Here is a 21,714-nt window from a genome sequence, read left to right on the forward strand (position 1 = left end):
GGTTACAGGTAAAGAGCAGAGTCACTTTGGGACTGGTGGCATATTGCTCAGATGGATGTAAGACATGCACCGCCACAGCATTATTTACATTATGAAATGTCAGGCATTAAGTACCTTGGTCTGTCACTCAGAGGGAGGCTGACATATTGCCTGTCAGCCTCAGACGTTTGCTTTTGAGCTTGCAGAGACATAGGACAAGCCCTGTGGGAACGTACCTAATAAAAGCAAACAGAAGCAGGTAAATTATGAAATGAAACCCCGTAGAGACGACGCAGCGTGCCGTTTTTTTTTCCTCTCATACAAACAGAAAAGTAACGCATCATAAGATTTTGTCACCAATTAATGAGGAGTCGATCATGTGACACTCTTTGAAGAGTTGTGAGAAGCTCACTCACATATGCTGTCTCAGCTGACAGTCTCACACCATCTCCGGAGGTGTTGAGAGAATCTATTTGTGCATGCGTTCCCATAGCCGTAGCAACACCCAGTTTACCGCAGACCCCAGATCTGTTTTACCAAAGTCACGTCTCTGCCGGTTCTCTTGACACCACCGAGCCTTTGCCGTTTGCTCATTTTCAGACATTTGAGGACTGTCGACACCGCGTGGAGTTGTGAGACGAGCAGTAGATGGAAAACATTCCCAACCGGCTCATCAGACATGTCGTTTAGAACAGATATGCCACGTTAAAAGGAACCGTGAAGAAGGGAAAACTGGTGTAGTTAGAGGGCAATACGGCTCATCTGTTTTTTACAATCCTGTTTTGTTGCCTTGCAACATATTAAGTCCTAAGTATAAAAGCCTGTTCTTGAAAGTGCACTAAAGGTTTTAAAATTAAATCATCATCTGTCATAAAAGTTTGGAATGCATTTGCTCGCAGTGCAGCCTCAGGGACAGTAATGGCTGTCTCTTTAATTGGTCCCTGTTAAAAGATTTTATTATGTTTATGTATAGAAGTACATTTTCATTTGAGGTTCTCTAGATGTGTTTGCTCTTTTTACTAGAGAAGTTACACTGTGCAAGCTCAGCACGAAGTCTCTATCGTTGTATGTTATCTCTTCCACTCATGTGTCTGTGACACAAACATGCTTGAGTATAAATAAAGGGTGGCAACTGCTGCGGAGTGTGAGTCTCCGTTTGAGCTCTCACCCGTGTGCACGTTAAACCTGCAAACCTGTCTGAGTGTCATTTATTCTGACCTGAGTTGCATTACAGGAAAACTCCTGACAGTCCCCAACTTTGATCCTGAATGAAATATCACAGCTTGTATGACATGAACTTTTAAACCAGAATTCATGGTGCCCTGATAATGAATCTCAATGACTTTGGTGATATAATAGCTGTAATCTAACGCCACTGTTGAACGTTTTAGCTGTTAGCAAAATTACTGGACAAACTGTCTTGATGCATGCTCAATCATCCAGGTAGATAGATCCCAAAATGTTGAGTCTGTTCATGTGGATGTAGCATTCTATGATCAAGGAACTGACCTCACAGCTCACTTTTCATTCAGTGGGCTAGTTTCAGTCATTGTGCAAATGTACTGTTTGTAAGGTTGACGAAACATTTCTCCCACAAAAGACGTTATGTCCAGATGAACAGAATCAACCTTTTGGTATTGGACAAACTGCTATAACATTTTGTATCCACAGAATAATAAAGACTGACTCTATATTTTTTCTCTAATTGTACCTGGAAAATTCTCAAAATCAAATTCAAAGAAAATCTGCTTTCATAAGAAAAGAATAGCACAAAATACAGCATCAGGTCAGTCATTACAACCGCTCTAAACTGCACACAATGACCAATTTTGGAGTAAAGTTTAGCAACATGTTAACACTTTTAATATTCCTCAATCCCAATCGCGTCAACACACACACACACACACACACTCGCTCTGTGACAAGCATACAAATTGTAGTAGCTATTACCTGCTAATTACACATACCTACTAACTGTGCAGCAACAGAGTAAATAATACAAATATGGTAAAAAAGTCCAGTTCAGTGACTTGAATCCAATCAAACCGTATCAAACAGCTTCCAGCAGCATCGCTCTGTGCTCCTGACTTTAAGCCTTGACAAATTGATAAATTCAGAAAAAGATCACAGCTGTTATGAAGGGGAAATTAGCCGCAGAGCAATTTTTGCGGAAAACTGTAAACATGTTTGTTTCTGTGCCAAAGTTGACCTGGGACACTATGGTGACTGTTTCTGTTTTTGGAGCAGACTTGAGTGGACGTGTAGGTGATGTAATCCACCCGAGTGGATTACATCTTATGCAGAAGGTGCAAGCTGAAAGAGATATTATACTGTACAGTGGTGTCAGAATGTAGCTTAGCAGCATTGGATGGTAATCTGCAGAATGACTTTGGAAATCAAGAAGATTAAGCGAGTGAAGGCAGACACAAGAATTAAGTGGTGGAAGCTGAAGAAGGATCTGGGTGGAGGGGGAGATACCAGATAGCTGTGACAGTACAGCTGGAGTAGTGAGAAAAACTGAGAAGGTGTTTGGTGTCCTGACAGAGGAAGGAGGAAAAGGAGACTTAAGACCTAAGAGATTAGCAAAGAAGAAGCGGAACAGTCGGGTTAGAAAGTAGACCAGTGTGCTATGGGCAGGGTGAGATGAAGGCAGATGATCTGCTGTGATGACCCCCCGAAGGGAGGAAGACGAAGGAGATGAATACCCTTCTTATAACAACAACATTTAATAAACTACAACAGTCACTTTAGACATATCACTCAATAAGAGTGAGTTATTGTCACATTTCTTTCAAGGTAAATGTTTGTTTTTTTTTAAATGTGACAGGTCACCCAGACCCCCCACCCCAACCCTCCACTTTTAATCACCAAGTGAAAAATCACAAGTATGAATCCTAAAACATGATAAGAGCTACAATGAAACAAACGTTGCTTAAAAGAATCCTGAAGAAGGGAAGTAAGAAACCTGAAAATAACCTTTACGTTTGTGCTTTCGTTAATTAAACGGAATGTTTTTAAAGCTTATTTCCACCATTTCTCACTGTCATGTCTCTAGTTTCCATCCTTCACTTGACCCTTACTAACATGTTTTCAGGTGTACACGCTGTATCTTCAGATGCCTTAAAAAACTTCAATCAATTTCTTATGTAACACGGTTAAAAATGCTGTTTTTATAGATGTTTTCTTGGCTTCTTCCTGACAGTGAAGTCGAGGCAGTGGCTCAACTGTTTCACAGGTATAACAGCGCGTCTTCCAAATAGTCACTTTAAGGTTCGCCAAGTAATTAACCTAACAATTCCTTTATTTCTGTTTGTTGACAAGAGAAATGTATAAAACTTGTTGAAATAGATTTTTTTCATCAAGAAATATAAAAGTACAGTTTATGAGCTGTCGTTTGAGAACTTGTGTTCTGTACATTAATGTGTTTTTGGAGCAAATAAAGTCACAGATGTTTTAACAAAATCCAGATGATTATTAGTAGAACCTGATGCAGGATTTTAAAACCAATGCTGATCTTTGATGATTTAAAAATGAGATATTCCGATATATTGGCTGATGTGTTCAGTGTTCTTTCAGACACTAAATATGCACAGTTTTTCCTAAATTTTGTCAGGTATATTTATTTATTTACTCATTTACCTTTCGCTTGAGCCTGCTCAGATCAGCTAGTTGTTGTTGCTAACAGAGAGTTAGAGAGTGCCCTCTGCTGGTAAATGATGCAACAGCAGCTCGCATAGCAGAATTGAACGGCGTTTCTCCGATGCCTTTTTTTTTTTGGTTTACTAGTCGCTGTAAATGCTGATACCCATAGATCGGAAATTAATTAATATCGATCGCATCGCTGTTCAAATCAAATTCAAATTTTATTTGTCACATACACAACCATACACAGTACGACATGTGGTGAAATGCTTATTGCTGTGCAATGCCCGACCATTAAATGACAGTAAGAATTGACAGATTGCCAGATTACTACAAAATTTACAGATTTTAACTTTTACAGTAAAAGAATGTGCAAATAAACAGTGTGTGAGTCCAGTCCTACAGTCCTACACCTGGTTCAAAGACCGAATAGCCCGGGGGAAGAAGCTCCTCCTCTTTCTCTCTGTTTTGGCCTTAAGGGACCGGAAGCGCTTCCCAGACCTCAACAATGAGAAGAGTCCATTGTTGGGATGAGAGAGGTCCATCATAATCTTCCTGGCTTTAGTCGTGCACCGCTTGGTGTAGATGGACAGCAGGTCAGGAATAATTTAATTATTCGTTTTAACTGGTTTCCTTATTATAAAATATTTGGGTAAAAATCGAGTCCAACAAATATATGCCTCGAATTACTAGCTATACATTATACATGATAGGTTTACATCATCCTACACACTTGAGTCATGAGTGTGTCCATGAGCGACTTACCCTTTAATATGACATCTTTTTAAGTTGATTCGGTCTCATTTGATATTTGTACACAGCCAGTTCTCTGTTTCATGTGCTTTTATTCTCCTTAATCTGTATCCATGTCTGTTTCTTTCTGTTTATTTTACTCACATGCACCCGGTGTCTTGGCCAGACTCTTCCTGCGTAATGCTGCAATTACAGTGTGAGCTTCCAAATCAGGTTGTGAGCATCCAAATTTAATGCGAGTGGAGTCTAATCTGTGTGCTTTCAGACCTGTTACTTAGCACATCCTGCTGAGAGGAAGCATGAAAGACACATCGAAACAACAACCGAAGCTGCTGTGTGGGCTAAGCGATCCTTCGGGTACGTGCCTGGGAGTGATCAGGAAGGGGGGACGTTGTCACGCTCCGCTGAACAGCGTTTACTTGCCATCAAGCTGCACATGCTTATAAACAAACTAGGTTCCTAGTCCCTCTGTCTTTCTACGAGCAAAATCCCAAGTGAGCCCCACACAAATAAGTCCTTATTTCTTTCAGTCTGAAGTCATATGGTGTAAACTCAGTCTCTTGAGTACTCTGTCTTCCTGCAGGCAAGCTCCCTCTTCACAAAATATATACATTTTGTAGATAATGTGGGATATTGGGACACTGTCAGCCAAGCTTGCGAGGCCCTTATGAACAGACACTTTATTTAATAAGTACGCTCAGGAGATCCTGAGAGTATTACTCCTACAATCCTTTAGTTTTGAACCATGAACGGTTCACACTCAATTTGTGACCCTCTGACTTTGCAGAAAGTGGGTAAATTTATACACAGCACAGAGTACTGAGGATCTCATACAGGTAGCTGATTGTTCAGTTTCTTCCTTTTATATTGACTGTGAAATTATCAATTGATTCTGGGTTTTTTTTTTAATTGACCCATTGCATAATTGTCTTTAATGGCAAACAAGGAAACAGTAGAAATTCATCAATTTAAGCCACATTATCGAGTTAAGATGAACGTTAAAGTCTTTAAAGACTAAAATTCCAAAGTAATCTGTAAGCTACTCTCTACATTAAGCTGAAAAAACTAAGAGCATCAAACGCATCTGTACATTAGTGGAAGATTCCTGTCAAAATAATGTGACATCACCTCAAACTCACAGTTCCCAGAAGTGTAGCGCACCTTCCCAAAGTCACACCACAACCTTAGGCAAGAGCACCTGGCTGCAGCCACTGTGGAGCTCCACAGTATGCTTTTCTTTCCCCTCCAGCTTTATTTCAAAAGGAACAATGACAACAAACATAATACATGGAGGAAGCAATGTACATTTGTAATGCAAAATAATAATAAAGTGGGAGAGTATGTGTAATTCAACAAATAAGATAGAGATAAAGATTAAAAGGGAGAAAAAAATAGAAAATTAACTTAAAAAAGAAAGCGAGCGATACAGTGACATTGAATAATGAAAGAAAGACATTAAAAATATTACAAATATTGATGGTTTTTAAAGCTTTCTTGTTGGGAGAGGAACAAATTGTATGGTTAGGGTTCCATGTTGGGTATTTTGGCTGTTTTAAGGCATTATTTGAAATGGCAGAGTGAAGAGTGACAGGAAAGCTGTGGGAGTGAGAGCGGGTAGCACATGCAGCAAAAGGCCACGGGTCGGAGTCGAACCCGGGCCAGCCGCTCTCAGCCATGCGACATCTATATGAATGACTCTGTCCCAGCCTTTACGATCCGCTTTCGCGGTTTCCACTGTATCACGTGTTTCCACCTACTGTGGATCTCCACAGTGGCTGCAGCCAGACCCTTCTCAACTTAGCGGGAAGGTTAGCATACCGCAAGCTACAAGTAACAATAAAAGGTGAATAACAATAAAAGGTGAATCAAATGGACCATTACTGCAAGGCTGGGATGGTCAATTTGGTAAAGTAAATCCGTTGGGCATCTTTCTTTGCCTTTAGACAACAATTCTGATGCAAAAGAGCCAAACGGGACAGGCAAAAAAAAAAAAAAAGCATACCGCAAGCTAGCTCTTTCGCTCTGTGACAAGCCTATAGTCTGTACTGTGCTAAGTGGATTGGCTCTTTGTTTTAGCTCACTGGCATTGATGTTTTAACTAAATCCTGTAAACGTATGTAAGAGCAATATTTCCCTCTGCTTCTAATCTTAAAGTCAGTTCATTTGACTCCTACAGTGTAGGCTAGCTCAATTAAAATCATTGTTTCCAACTTAAAGGACAAATGGACCAAACTGTCGATTTGTTTTTTGTCTTTACATGATCTTTTTAACTGATTTATGTTTCAGCTTAAGTGTGTATTTATCAGCCAAATGACAGGGCAAGTAGTGTAAAAGTGTGAGGACAACGTAATTAATGAGTCCCAGCAACGTTACGTATTAGCTCAGGAAAAAGAATGGCCTTGAGTGGGAATGACTTGAATGTCTTAGTATGTCTCTCTATGTTCACTTACTTAATCATTTCCTGATAGTTCAGAAATAAAGGGATCATTTCTGAAACTGGTTCAGTTCAGCTGGGTTGCCTAACATGTCTGACACAGTAGTGCCATAGAGTGTGAGATTTTATAGCAATAAAAGATTTCATTAAAGATTTGTTAGCCTTGTCATAATGAAACCCGTTATTAAACCCAAAACCTGCAAGCCTTGGCCTTGACTTGTTGCAAATGCCTCTATGTGCACCTTTGTGATACAACACATGTATTTTTTTAACACAATGCCATTTCTCATCAGTGCACTCACTTTTCTGCTGCTGCTGGCGACAGTACTGCAGCTGCCCCACTGCCCCCGTGATGTGATTGACACTTTGATGTGAATGACGGTGATGGAAGTGATGGGTGTACGGGAAAGAAGAGCTCTGCACACTATCAGGAGAGCATTGAAGCGTGGCTTAAAGGCTGAGCTGCGAGGTGGAGCTCACTTACAGATCAGATTTTGTCTGGACATTTGTGGAAGTTGTTGAAGCAAATGTAATTTATGCAGCACACAGAGTGTATTAAGCAGGAGCAAGGAGTTTAAATTACTTTGGGATATCTGAAAAAGTTCAGCTTTAGAGATTTAGCAGATACCCTCCAAGTGCAGATTTGCTCTCTGGCACAAACATTCAATCTGTGGTCGTGGTGTTTATATATTACGCACTTCCTTTGAAACCTCTTCCCCAACATAGCAATTCAGATTGACAAGGGTGATTCTTGCAGCTATTGCAAGGCAGCCAAGAGGCTGCGGTCCCATCTCACTCGCTGATCAGCTCAAGAATTGCACGGGACATTTCTGTGGCTCAAATTGAATCCCTGGCAATCTGTAAACCACAGGAATGTGTCTGAAAGATGAAAAAGGTGTTTTCTAAGAGCAAAGCGCATTGACTGAGAGAAGCAGATGAGACGGCCGGTCAAGTTAATTGACCGAGCCTGATATAGCATGGAGACAGGGCGGTAGGGATAGCTGGCGAAACAGGCGATGGATGGAAGAGGCTCTGGTTTTTAAATGCACGCTGGTTGCATTTGATAAGCAGCTGATTTTTTTTTCTCTGTCTGCATTCATAGCAAAATCCAGCTTCAGAGGAGACCTTGTGTTGCCCACTCATGCTCTTGAAATTGAAATGGTGCATAGCGAACAATTTCTCTTTAAAGGCGACAACAAACTGATCCTTTTTCCCTTTTCTTTGCCTTTACAAAAGCCCACACTCTTCCTGGCTGTGCGTGCAGAGGTGACCTAACATTGCAATTGACAAATCTTATAATGAGTCCATATCACAGTGCTGTTCATTATGATCAATGTGTTTTTCTGCTACAAAGGCCACTGCTCTCAAAAAGTACAATAACAAGAATATATGTTGAAATGCATTTTTTCTTGTTTTTCTCTTATCTCCTTTGATGCTAAAGCTCGCACAGTGTTTCTTTTCTATAGAAGCTGCCAAGGTTCCTAAGGGCTGGTGTGAGTGTCCATGTATACCCGAGTGTAATCTCTAGATGAATAAACAAACCTTATCAAACACTAGAGAATAAAATGCTAAAATCATGGTTTTTTTTAAATGATAATTCCCATTTGGAATATTTAACACTTTATATCTCTCAACATGATTAAAAAAGTTACAGTGAACTGACTTTGTGGTTCCTTATAATTAAGATTTATGAAACGTGACGGTAAATTCATCATACACATGCCATTTAAACACTTCTTTCAGCATCTATTAGCCCAGTTAACACCTGTGTTTAGTGGAAGTGCATAATACCACATTAGCGCTGCAAATCAGTACAATGAATTTTAATTGAAAATGAGAAAGTCAGAGTGCACAGAGTACACACTCGGAGCCGATCCTGTAATTATGATGTTTTGCTGATGTAAAAAGGTAAAGCAGAGATGGTCTTTGTGGAGAGGATGATAGTCTTACAGCTGTAATAGAAATTCCCTCCAGATCACAGAGATTCAGCACAGCTGAATGTCAGGATGCTCTTGACTGCTGAGAGAGAATCACCTGACAGTTTCAGTGTTTTACTTGGTTTACCATCTTGCTGGAGGTAACATGCTTTGTGAGCTTATGCTGTCAGATGTACTGCAAAGGAGAATTGACACCTCAAACCTCAGGCTGTGTTTTCTGCGCTCCTTTCTTCTTGGTTATTTACAGATTTATCTTTTAGCAATGAACTCCCATTGACTTTATGTCTGTGGAAGGATATAGCCACAAGTTAGGGCCGCTGCAATGAAGTCATTTTTCTCGGAACCGGAAGTGACCATATTTGGACAAGTGATGGGAGTGCTAAGCTGTTAGTGAATGCTAGCAAACATAGTTAGCAAATGCTACTAAAACTAAAGCACAGACTTCTTGGATGGTCTGCACCGCATGGCATTTCATTAAAATGCTCCAGAAAGCACGAGCATCGCAAACGGAGTGGAGACGAGTAGTTCAGCCTCTGATATTAGCTGAGGTGAAGCCTGGCAGACGCCGATAACGGGACATGACCAAAACCTCTGCACCCCAAACTCCAGTATCCAAATAGATCCATTATACTGTATAAGAATGTACCCACCGATAGATGCTATGCAGCTTGAAACTATCATATGAAAAACTATTTGTATTATAGTGTACAAAGGCTTTTTAATAATGGAAGGTTGGACAGTTTTAACTAGAGATGGTACGATACCACTTTTTCGTGTCCTATACCGATATCATAAATTTGGATATCTGCCGATACCGATATGAATCTGATATAATGTATTTTTTAATCAATAAAACTGTTTTTAATATCTTGCTGCATTTTGTATAAGTTCATACTCAAGTTTTAAAAAACAAAACACTAAAGCTATTCGGTTATACCTTTATGCAAAAAGTACACTGCTCCCAAAATATTTCATAGTTCAGCAATGCTGAACTATGAAATATCTAATCTAATGAACTTAAACCTGCTCCATCCTTCCTATTCTGGTATTTTAAAGAGTACTTAGCAGAAATATTAAACTAACTAATAGGGTTGTCAACTCCCAGCAAAAAAAAAAGGGAACCACACCCCACCGTCCGTCTCATGATGCTTAATCGACGTAATCAACTTTAATTTAATGCACTTTTTTTCTACAATAATTAAATAGATTCAACATCTTTCTTCAACATAATTGCAGACTGCATAGGTGGTACCTTCCCAAAGGAAAACATACTATAGCTCACTAGGGTATATATTAGACTTAATAGTCACTATATTCAATAATGGTCTTCTATACATGTAAGATTCAGATAATTATTTATTAAAAGCTAGACATTTTTAAATAAGAATAAGAAAGAAAAGCATTTCATTGTACCCCCCTTACCCTGTTAATGCCCTATCGGCCCCCCTGGCAAAACTTTGCTAGATCCGCCCCTGCACAGTTACCAGCCGTCAGCTACGTAGAAAAAGATCCTGGTGTAGAAATTAATATTAAATAAATTCTAACAACAGCTTATCAAGCTTAAACGTGCTGCTGTTGTTCAGCCGCTGGTTTCCTCTTTCTGCTGCAAAGTGGGCCAAAAACAAACAAAAGAGACGGACTCGCAACAGAAAAGCCGATCAGCTGATCATTGATCAGTTTCAGGATTGAAGTAGCAGCAGGAGAGGGAGGGAGAGAGAGAGAGAGGCAGTCATAAGCTTAACGTGGGAATGCTTTACAAACATTCAGAGATGGACTTACACACTTGCTTTACTTCTCTCTGGGATAACTTTCTCAGAGATGAAATGCCAGGTTGGTAGCGAAGCTCCAAATGCTCAACCAGACCGCCACAGGTCTCGCACGCTACAGCTGCTCTATCACGTGATGCATACTGCTCCGACGTGCTACGGTTATGAGCTGAGTTACACCATGTCGCAAGTTTTGTGAAGTGCTTTAGTGATATTTAATGGATCGGATTACATTTTTTTTATTTGTCTCCGATATCCGATCCAATAATTTAGGTCAGTATCGGACCGATACCGATACCTAATATCGGATCGGTCCATCTCTAGTTTTAACATGAGAGTCTATGGGGGCTAAATCACTTTTGGAGCTCATCTCAAGTGGCAGTGAAAGGAAGTGCATTTTTTGGCTTTATTGTTTTGATTTAATTTTTGGGTTGAGAAATGCCGCAAATTACCACGTCTTTATTAGTATATATGTTCTGGAGCACTTTAAAAATCAAAAGGTTGCTATTTAACATTTATTCCTTCTTGTCTGCGCGTGCGTGTGATCACACTTATAAACTTAATTTAAACACATTTGATATAACAATCAATAGGAAGCTGGGTGTTTCAGAGATAACAGTAATTAATGGGCCAATCCGAGCGTATGTAAAACCACACCAACTAAGCATGTTGACAGTTTGTAGTGTTTGGATGATCCAGACACAATGTGTAATGTTTCCATGCTATCACAATTTGACGTCTGCGCAATAACGCTACACAAGATTTGAGCAGCTGTGTAGGAGTGCAGTGTGCAACAGATGTGTAGATAGAGATGAAATTTAATTGAACAGCTGCATGTTATGCTGCACGAGTCTATATGTATAAGTCATGCGTATATAATATGTAGTAAGATATTAGGAAACAGTTGACTTAATATATTATTTCTATATTATTATCACTTTGTGTCAAGTGTTTATAAAAAAGAACTTCAGAGAATAATGCTTCGTGCTGCTGCTCGGTTTTCTTTTCCGTTATGGCTGCAGGTAATTGATGAACACTCGGTTATGAGACTGAATAACGGAACAAGAGCAATATTGAGGATTTATGAAGTAGAACTGTGTGGAATCAAAATCAAACCATGGCTCTGTAGTGACTGAATGGAAGCCGTTTCATGACTGAGGCTCATGTCACGAACAGCTGTGAAATCATGCATTATATATTGCTCAGACCAAAAATGTGGGCAAATCAAATTGTCCTGCACTGTTGTTCACGTTTGTCACAGGCTTGCCTTTGTTCTATCTTGGGCAAAGCCCTGAAAGAGATGCCCAGGAGTTTTACGAACCTGAAATACCTTTCTAGAAAAAGAAATCACTTCCTGCTTTTTGGCAGGTCCCATCTGTGTATATTGTCATCCTTGAAAAGACACACTAGGGAAAGATGAAGACATCTGGAGATACAGTATCTGCCACATCTGCTGACGTCTAAACAAATTTACCTCAACCCTGTCATTACCATGTGAATTACCATGTATCCCTTGGACGACGCTTTGATCGAGCGAGCTCCCCGTGTCACGGCTCTTGAAGCCAGCATCCAACAATCACAGCGCATTAGCTGCAGTGTCAACAGCCTTGCTTTACTGCTGTCTAGAGTAGCATCGCTGGATCAGATGTAGAAAACATCCATATGCTATTAACAGCTCTGAGGCATGCACACAGACTTTCGGAGTTAGTACATACTTTTTAAGGAGGTTTCTTCACTTGTGTAAGGTCATTTTGACAAGTTCACAGTTTTAAGTTTTTATTTCCAATAAAGAAAATACAGTTTTCAGTCACTAAATATTTCACTTTTTCTGCTTTGTCCTCCTGACCAATGTTAAGGTACTGTGAGGGTAACATCTAAAAACATATATCTGTGCATGAAAATATAAAATCTGTAGGCGAGGGAGAAGATTAGTGGTCACTAAACATTCTAGTGACCTGTGGCGTTCAAGAAAACTTTGGTTACATGCAAGTAAAAAGTCTGTGTGGACAGAAAAAGAAAGAATAAACATTGGAAGTTAAAAAATTAATAAACAATACCTATTCTATGTCAATTCAGTCTTATTTACACAGCGCCAAATCACAACAACAGTCGCCTCAAGACGCTTTATATTGTAAGGTCGACCCTACAATAATACATACAGAGAAAAACCCAATAATCATATGACCTCCTATGAGCAGCACTTTGGTGACAGTGGGAAGGAAAAACTCCCTTTTAACAGGAAGAAACCTCCGACAGAACCAGGCTCAGGGAGGGGCGGGGCCATCTGCTGCGCCGGTTGGGGAGAGAGAAGGAAGACAGGATAAAGTCATGCTGTGGAAGAAATCTATCTATGCTGACCAGTGCACAGGCTCGAATCTGATTGGTTTTCCGTTTACGCTTGCTATAGGAAAAATTGGGTGGTTGTAGTCACCCGACTAGCTCTCAGCGAAACTCAACATTTTCCGAAGATGTTTCACAATAAAAGCCCACCAGGAAAGGCGAGACCCTAATGCTCATTTTGGGTCACTTAAAGGGTTTGAATCGGTGAAAGAAATCCAAAATAGAAATAAACCAGAAATTAGTAAATGAGAAGAATATTTGTTAGAAATGCAACATGCTCAGCACCGATCCAGGACAGCATCGTGTTTTACTTAAAATCCCTTCCATGTCTATTATTGTCATGTGTAAAGATATAACATCTTAACAGCACAAAAGTATATATAAGCTGAAAATAGATCAGCTGTAGCACGTTGTCACTGATATCCAGTTCAGTTTTTCCAGTCAAGATTGGACCTTTTGGATCCAAATACCAGATCCATCCATCCTGAATAAATAATGCAGTAGAAATTATCATTTTGAAGAAAAGATGACGAAGAAACGCTGGCATTGCAGTAAATATATTCAACAACACATAACAAAATGAAGTACAGTACAATTAAATGTACTTTTAATTGGGGGAAAATGCATACAATTAAAATGTGTGGATTTTAAATTGGACAGGCTGGCTCGCTAATTGGAATCTGTCTCATTGTCATTCATCCTCTACTGAAGAGATTCAGTCACAACCAAACGTTGTATACAAAATTGGTTCAGCAATGAAAATAATGTTTGCTTGGTTGTAATCTTTATGTAAATCAGCAGACTGCGAATAGCAGGATGATAAATTGGATAAGTGTATCTGACTACAGCAGGAATTAGCTCATTAGTATTTCAGGTCTTCCTTTTGGACAAGAAGAATACAGCAGTATATTCAATTCATCTTTTCAGCAGCGAGTCGGTCCAGGGGGCCGAGAGGACCTTTTAAAATAGGACTACATCATAGCAGGAATCCTACCCGGGCAAGAGAAAGACTGAGAAGACATCATAGCGCTTCGGGTCAAGTACAAAAGTGGCCGTCATGCCTAATTGAGCGCTGTGTCCACGTGCCGTACCTCTCATGCTTCTTTTTACCGCTGAGGTTATGCACGGAGAGTGGAAAGAAAGCTCGAGTTCAGCTCTGTGAGATAAAGCGATACTCCGTGCGATTGCCATTGTGTGAGCGGCGATAGGCTCTTCACATCTTTGACTCACCACTTGCCCGAGAGGTGCAATGTGGAGGTGTGCGATAGTAGGAGGTAGATAAAAGGAGTAGATCGGTGAATTCGGATATTACTTCTGATATTTTTTGATAACCCAAGGCTGTTGCTTTAGCATTAAAATAATAAAACAATTTAGGAATCTGTTGATTTGAAAATAGAGACATTAGAATAAGTTTCCCGACCTGCTGAATTTGAGGCAACAGTACTCATCCATTTACTAATATTAAACACCAATTATTGCAGCAATTATTGTATTTTACCAGGTAGTAAAAATCATGTCAGTTTCAGCATTAGCATTTCTTCCTTCTCTCTTAGATGTGCTAATAGCAGTAAAAACACACAAATCAGAGAAAAAAGCCCAAATTAACACACTTGCACAATTTATTTGTGCAGCCAAAACCTCATTTAGCATCTGCCTCTGTGTAGCAATATGCTAACATGTTCCTTCATTGCCATGAACATTGCTCCCATCCCAATCATGCCATCCTGCTGTAGGAAATTGGCACAAGGTTGGTGCGATAGCTCACCTGGTTGAACAGGTGACCAGTGTGTTGAGGCTAAGGCTATTGGAAGAGCTCTGAGTCCATCCCAGGAGGCAATGACATGCTTCCATGTCATTGCCTCACTCCCTGTGCCCACTTTCTTGTAAACTGTCTCCACTATCTAATAATAATCCTGTGTAATAAATCCGAAATGCCAAAAATGTTAAGCAGAAAAAGACAGCTGTTCCAAAAAACGACACTATAGTTAAAAGCGTGTCGGAGGTTACATAGTTTAAAGTACTGCATGGCTGGAAATACATTATTAATCATGTCACTTGCTCTGCAAAATTTCTTCAGATATCTTCAAAATGTGGGGACAGAGATGCCAAATGAGTGTCTGACTGGAGATAAAAGAAGGATGTGGAACTTCTGAGGGGTGGAGATTTGCTCATTACTTTGAATTTATTAGAAGGACAAGAACGTGAGAGTAAAGTCTAAAGATCTGGTCCTTTCTTTCTTTTGTAGGGATTAGGAAAGGGCTTTTTGCTGACGTATGTGTGTACTGTGTTGAATACGTTCATGTGTGAATACACCGGGTGTGCGTCTTGCACGAGTCCTACCAGGGCTGCTTCAGAAGTTTGGTCTGCGTCTTTGTAAAAGTGACTGACTTGTCATTGCTGTTTCTATGTTTGACTTCATGACCTCTTCACCTGGTCTGTGCAGCTTGCTTCAGTAAAGAAATGGTCTCGATGATACTTTTCTGGGATGCTTCTGAAACGTGCTGCAGCGCATCTGCTGGGTGCGATCGGCTCCAGTGGTCACATGACAGTCAGTGTCCCCGCATCTGGCATATTCCAAGTGTTAGAGTCTGTCGACAGGGTAGGGATCCTCAAAAACTATTAAAGGATTGGAAAGTTGAGTTTGTTTGTTTTTCCTGAAGTGTTAATGGTGTTATAATATTTCACCAGTTTGACACTTCCAATTCTTCCACGTGTTGTTTCTGAATAACTGTTATTTTCTACAGTTTAAATTTTCCTTTTAAGGCAGTTTAATCTCTAAAAAGCATCCCGTTTTGAGCTTCATGGTCTCTGCCAGCGTGAGATGCATATGAAGTTCTTGCAGAGCTGCACTTTGAACTTCCTGTGCTCCATTTGGTAATTTTCCAGCCAGAGGGACTCCCTGCTGAAGAGACCCATCCAAATCAAAGTGAAATCTTTCCAGAGCTGGAACATCGCCAAAGAGTGGCCTGCCAACTTTACCAGGTGCCTGTGGCCCTGGTGTAGGGGGCAGAGTCAGGTAGAGCTCTTCAGGCCAGATGGCCCCTTCATGGGGCTACATCACTCAGCCCTCCCCCTGAGTCCTTCTGGAGACCACTGACTATGGAAATGGCAGAAATGTGTTACTACAAAAAGGAATAAGATTTGCAAACAGTACAGAAATATGCTACATGTAAAAACTGGTATTAGTTAGACGGCCCATGCAGAAATGTTAAACCGACATGAAAAGTATGAATGCTCTACGAGCTTACATTAGTCTACCTGCACACTGCAGTCCAGCAAAGCCTCAAAATGAAATGCCAGCAATTCTTCACACAGTATGGCCAATCAGGACAGATTTAAATTCAACGTCCAACAATGCACTTTACTGAGCCGTTGGCCATGTAGCCCCTTTTCAATACCACGCTTGGCGCTTGATTGCTCTAAATCATGAAAGGAATGATCAATGCTTAAATGACAGACTGCATTGCAGCATAGCATGCTGAGGGAAGTTGGGGCTCAAAGTGATCTGGCCACTCACTCTACGCAAAGCACACTCCCCCTGCAGACAAGGTCAAGGTTGCTAACAGAAGAGCCTGTACAAGCATATCTATATCTGCAAAAAACAGCAGAACTGGTGCCACATATGAAGTGTCCCTGGATGGGTATGTCCAAGCTGTTGATGAAATGCTGTCCATCTGCAGACGGAGATTAGGAACTCGAACAGAAACCTAAACACAAAGATTTCAGGAACTGATAATGTGTGGGAGTATATAGTCAAATCATACAGGTTATGTATTTCTATCTGTTTACTGTTTTTGTCCTTGTAAATTTCTCATTGAATATGCTATTATTGTGGTGCAGCAACACAAAAAAACCCTTAAAAAGGAACCGCTACCCACAACATGGCAGCAGCAGAGAAAAAGATGGGAACAGTATTTGCTTTGTGTGGGGGTACTTCCTTACATCTGCCTCTCTCCCTCCTTCCACCGTCTCTTTTTCCATCTCACTCTCTGCTGTCAGATGTTGACTGAATCAGGTTAGAGAGGGGAGGCGCAGAAACAGAAGCATCGCTGATGAAAATGACAATGCTTCTCCCCTGTTTGGTTATTGAGATGCACAAACTTGCCTCCTTTCCCAGGAAAACGCAAGCTTATGTAACCTGTGAAAAATACAGAAGGCAAAGAAAGACAGACCTGTGAAAGTGTCACGGGCCTGAGCAGGTGTAATCAAAAAGCAAAACAGATGGATTAAAAACTTATAAACAAAGACTGCTATAAAATATTACTGCAAGTCTGACACATTCATAACCTCCGACACTTCCAAAATCCAAAGGTATAATGAAACAAATGTTTTCTGATTCACAAGTAGCTCAAGATAAAAAGTAAGAAAGTGCTTTGTAGATAGTGGTGCTGTGATGGAACGCTGTGCAGGTTTTATTTGATGTGACTGTGACATTTACTGATTTGTTACTCAAATAAAGTCTGACACAATGAGCGCAGATAGTCTTGACATTAAGGAGCTCTATCTGTCGGCACTGATGGAGTCTGTACTTCTCGCCAGGACGTGTTCCTCTGCTTGTTTTCAACGTTGTGCTCACCTTAGATCACACAGAACAGCATAATTACAGGCTGATGTTTAAACAGACATTATTAACACATTGTTTCATTGCTTCTGATGATTAAGGTTTCTGAATGTACTTCATATGTGTTTTGCTGCGACATCTTGGCTTTACTGTATAATCTCCCCCCGCTGGTAATGCAACTTCTGCCTGGACCGGTGTGTCTGTTACATGTTTTGTGACACTGGGTTGCCAATGCACTTTAAGATGTTCTGCTGAAACACAATAACTGAATACATTATAACGGATGAGGTGCATCCATCAAATGACTGAGGCTGTGCCATCACAAACAAAACACCTGTTTTCTCATTCCACTTGCAGCTAATTGAGGGTCATCCAGATGTTGGCAGATATAGATGGTTTACAACTGGGACGAAAGACTACCGCAGCAATTACCACACTGTCAAACGTTTAAAGCTCATCCCCGGTCTTAGATCGAGTACAGTCTGTCTCTCGAAACCCTGCTATTATCACTATGTGACCCTGAATCGCAAAGAAGTGGATGAAAACAAATTTTAGCCAACTTTAACATTTAAATTCATATCATTATCATATGGGTCTTTTTTTTAACTAGTCAATCAAAACAAATACAGTATCTTTCAAGTATTTTAAACGTTTCTTTCTTACTTGGTGGAAGATCAGATCAGAGTAAAAACTCTTGTTTGCCATTTTTGCCATCCGCTCATGGCAAAAATAGCAAACTAGGATTAGGATCGTATATCTGTGAAGGTTCTCGGCCGTCCAGCTCATCGTAGTCTAAGGAGCTTGGAAAGAAAAGTGTCTGGACTTCTTGAAGTTTCTTGAAGAAGTTTCATCCAAGAAGCTTCTCCAGTTCTAAGAGCAACTGGTGGAGAGTCCCAGATTTTAAGCCCTATGGGAGTGTCCCCAAGAGGGTCGTGAAACGGTGTGGATCACATTCAGCCAAGGTTTGGGTTGAAACCATTGTGAAACCTAGGCCCACTCTATCATGTGAGTTACTGAGGTCAAAAGGCCCAGGATGTGAGTGGGCTAGGGGCTCGGACTGTCATATTCTGATGAGAGGACTTGTTACTTTTCTGCTAGGCGCTGGATAGCCCGGCTGGTTAATGAGGCAGCTTTAACTTAATGTGATATAAATAGGATACTAATAGATCATAATGGCAGTAGATGTGTTTATCTGCTGTAAAAATTGGCATTTTAATGTGATATTCTGTGGGGACTGGCTTGCTTTTAAGCTAGCCCCAAGTGGACATTCTGGGCACTGCAATTTTTGGCATATTGTGCATTAGTTTTATTTATTTTTTATTATTATTTATTTTTTAGCCCTGGAGGTTGCTGCTTGCTTGGCAAATGTAAACCTAATATTCACTCTTCCCTTAGCTCATACTATCACCTGAGGAAATTCTCTGGCTCCAAATACCCCACTATGTTCACCGACAGGTAGCTGACTGCACCTGGCTCGTCTTTGGTGGTTTTACACAGTGGATTTAAAATGTATCTGTTTAATTTATCTGAAAACAGCTTCCTGCCACTGCCAAAAGCTATACTACGTTTTAAAGTTAGAAGCTGATCTAATCAGTAATCTTGTAATGTGAGGAGTATCACTCTGGACCACTTTTATTCTCTAACAGCATAATTCGTTATTTTGGTTTGGTTTTCTAGCTCTGTGTTCTTCAGTCTTTTACCCAGCTGGCATTGCCATGAAGAGCTCTGACTAACCTTTAACAGTTAACCTGTAAGTTCCTGTAAGGTTAAAAGTTAAAACCTGTAAGGTTAAAATGATGTGTTGGAGTTGAGATTTTACTTTGGTGCCTTTAAGCATGGCTCATATCAGTGTTTGTTCTTGAAATGTGCTGGTTAAATTTTCGTATCGCTCCTGCATTCATGGTCCTCAGCTGATGAACCCTGTTAGTGTTGGAGCATTACTCTAATACAATCAGACCAAAATCACAACTCTAGTAACTGTACTAATATTCACCAGGCCTGCACTAGTTTTTCAGATTTTTTTATTCCATATTTAGTGGTGATTCAAACAGAATTCCACCACAGATACAAATTTTGGTGACCGTTAATGTAGAGGCAACATATCCTGAACGTGACATGTAAAACAAATAGAAATGGATCACACAATGTCAAATACAAAATTCCAAAGAATTTCAATTTGTAATAAATCTTTAAAAAAGATCTAGCTTTTAATAATCCCTGGATATGTGACAATGCTCGTGCAAGTTTTGTGCAGATTTCTCCACCTGTTAAGGAGGAGATGGGGTACATGCAGACATATATACATACATACGCTATGATAATTAAAGGAAGATACTATGATAACTATGATAACTCTTATAATTGTTCTGGAATCTGGGATCACGTGTCAGTTACTAGTTACTCATCAAGAAATTCATGAAAAACATTTTGAAAAAACAAAAATCACTAATGTTCAAGGACATGTGACGGAGCATTAGGGCCACATTAAGAATAAGAAGATTAAACTCAAAATAGTTTTTTTTTTAAAGAAAAACATGCATATGCTTTTTTCATTTGTTTGTTTGTTTGTTTAAGACTAAAAGAAAACTAAATGAATGAGATGTAAAATTTGAGGGGGTACGGCCAAATAAGTGTATACTTCTGCCTACTCCTTTTCAAACATGGAATGATATATGTAATGATGGTGACTGTACATGTTTGAAATAAAAATTAACTGAACTGAACAGTTCAGGTTCCTATATCATCTACAACAGGGGTGGGGATCTCCAGGCCTCGAGGGCCGGTGTCCTGCAGGTTTTAGATGTGTCCTTGATCCAACACAGCTGATTTCAATGGCTAAATGACCTCCTCAACGTGTCCTGTAGTTCTCCAGAGGCCTGGTAATGAACTAATCATGTGATTCAGGTGTGTTGACCCAGGGTGAGATCTAAAACCTGCAGGACCCGTGCTGGGTACAGCAGCTGTAACAACTGTAATCTCCACATTTCGACTTTAATCTCAAAATTTTGACTTTTGTCTCAAAAAATGATCGATAATTTTTCCCCAACACTCCTTCGAAAGATCAGCCACATGCAAAGAACTGATAATTTGTCTAACATGGCTTCATTAGCATTAGGATCTCAGTGACTCGACTTTAATAAAGATTATACAGTATTACAGAATAAAGTCTCTCGTTGACTAAAACATTCTAGATTTTTAAAAACCACACGATCTCTCCCTCGCACCAAAAACTGTAGCTGGCCTTAGAGGTTGTTCCACACGCACCTCTACAGCAGGAGAGTTGACTGCAAGCATCTGAACAGAGTCTAGACTTGTTTGAAGCTGTCTATTTATATCTCCCAGTGACTTTATTCTTGTTATCTCAGGGTAGGCGTTTTTTCTGTTTATATGTGCCTCGTATGCAAGAGCTTCCGTTCTTCCACCTGGGAATCTGAAATATTGCTGGTTGGAGCACTTTCGCTTCATCTCACGGTGGGAATTTTGCAGCTCGGCAGCTTTTTTAAAGACGTCTGTTTCAGTGCCACAGAAGCACATCGAGGCGAGCGGGATGTCTTTGTTTCTTCAGGTTGCTGCTTTTTTTCCCCCCTTAAACTTGACTGCTGGGATTCCTTAAGCACGACACTGTGATGGGGCAGCTGTGCTGAAAAAGTATTGTGCCTAATGAGATTTCCTTGTGCTTTCCCTTCGCCTGGGGCTTCAAGCGCCTCGCTTAGTTCAAGTGGAGGTCTTATTACCGTATTCCTCAATCGAAGGACTTCTTCTGATTCACACCTCAAGCAAATTCCAGCCTGTTTGATCCCTCAGTGCTGCACTGATGAGTTGATCTGAGGGTTAAAAAAATAAAAGTGCTTCCTTCACAGATGATGAGAGATGCAGCGTGCTGTGTCTTACCAGCCCTGTGCAGGATTTAATTGCTGGAGAATTGAGGTTCAGGTCAGAATGACGCCTGCATTGTGTCATTAGACGGGATGAGAAATTTTCTGTCTCGTCAACGTGGATCCATATGGAAAGCGTAACTGCAGCAGCTTTAATTAGTATATCTCCCAATGACAGATGGCAATGTCTTGCTATGTTAATGACATCCAAAAGAAACCTTTTTAAAACTTGTAACTTGTCAATCCCAAGGTTTGGTTTCCTCTGTGATAAACCTGTCGCATTTTCTGGCTTTTCATTTTGAAAGCTCCCAGGCAGCAGCCGCACCTCAGCACATTTGTGTCTCTCGGTCTGACAGTTTGCCGTTTACCATATCCAGACGCAGAACTCGAACATAACACAAACTTCTCATTACGGTTATGATGCTGC

The 21,714-nt window shown here is 40.3% G+C and overlaps 1 protein-coding gene and 1 long non-coding RNA gene across 7 annotated transcripts in view; both read left to right on the top strand.

The window, feature by feature from the left end:
- Nucleotides 1-21,714, top strand: part of LOC120734616 (VPS10 domain-containing receptor SorCS1) — a 182,636-nt gene that overhangs the window by 6,635 nt on the left and 154,287 nt on the right. The window lies entirely within an intron of this gene.
- On the top strand, nt 4,121-9,595 carry LOC120734618. The gene is made up of 2 exons (XR_005696051.1): nt 4,121-6,549; nt 7,838-9,595. It is a non-coding gene; the product is annotated as an uncharacterized LOC120734618 (long non-coding RNA).

The sequence above is a fragment of the Simochromis diagramma genome, unplaced genomic scaffold (assembly GCF_900408965.1).
Source record: "Simochromis diagramma unplaced genomic scaffold, fSimDia1.1 OVJJ01000571.1, whole genome shotgun sequence".
NCBI lineage: Eukaryota > Metazoa > Chordata > Actinopteri > Cichliformes > Cichlidae > Simochromis > Simochromis diagramma.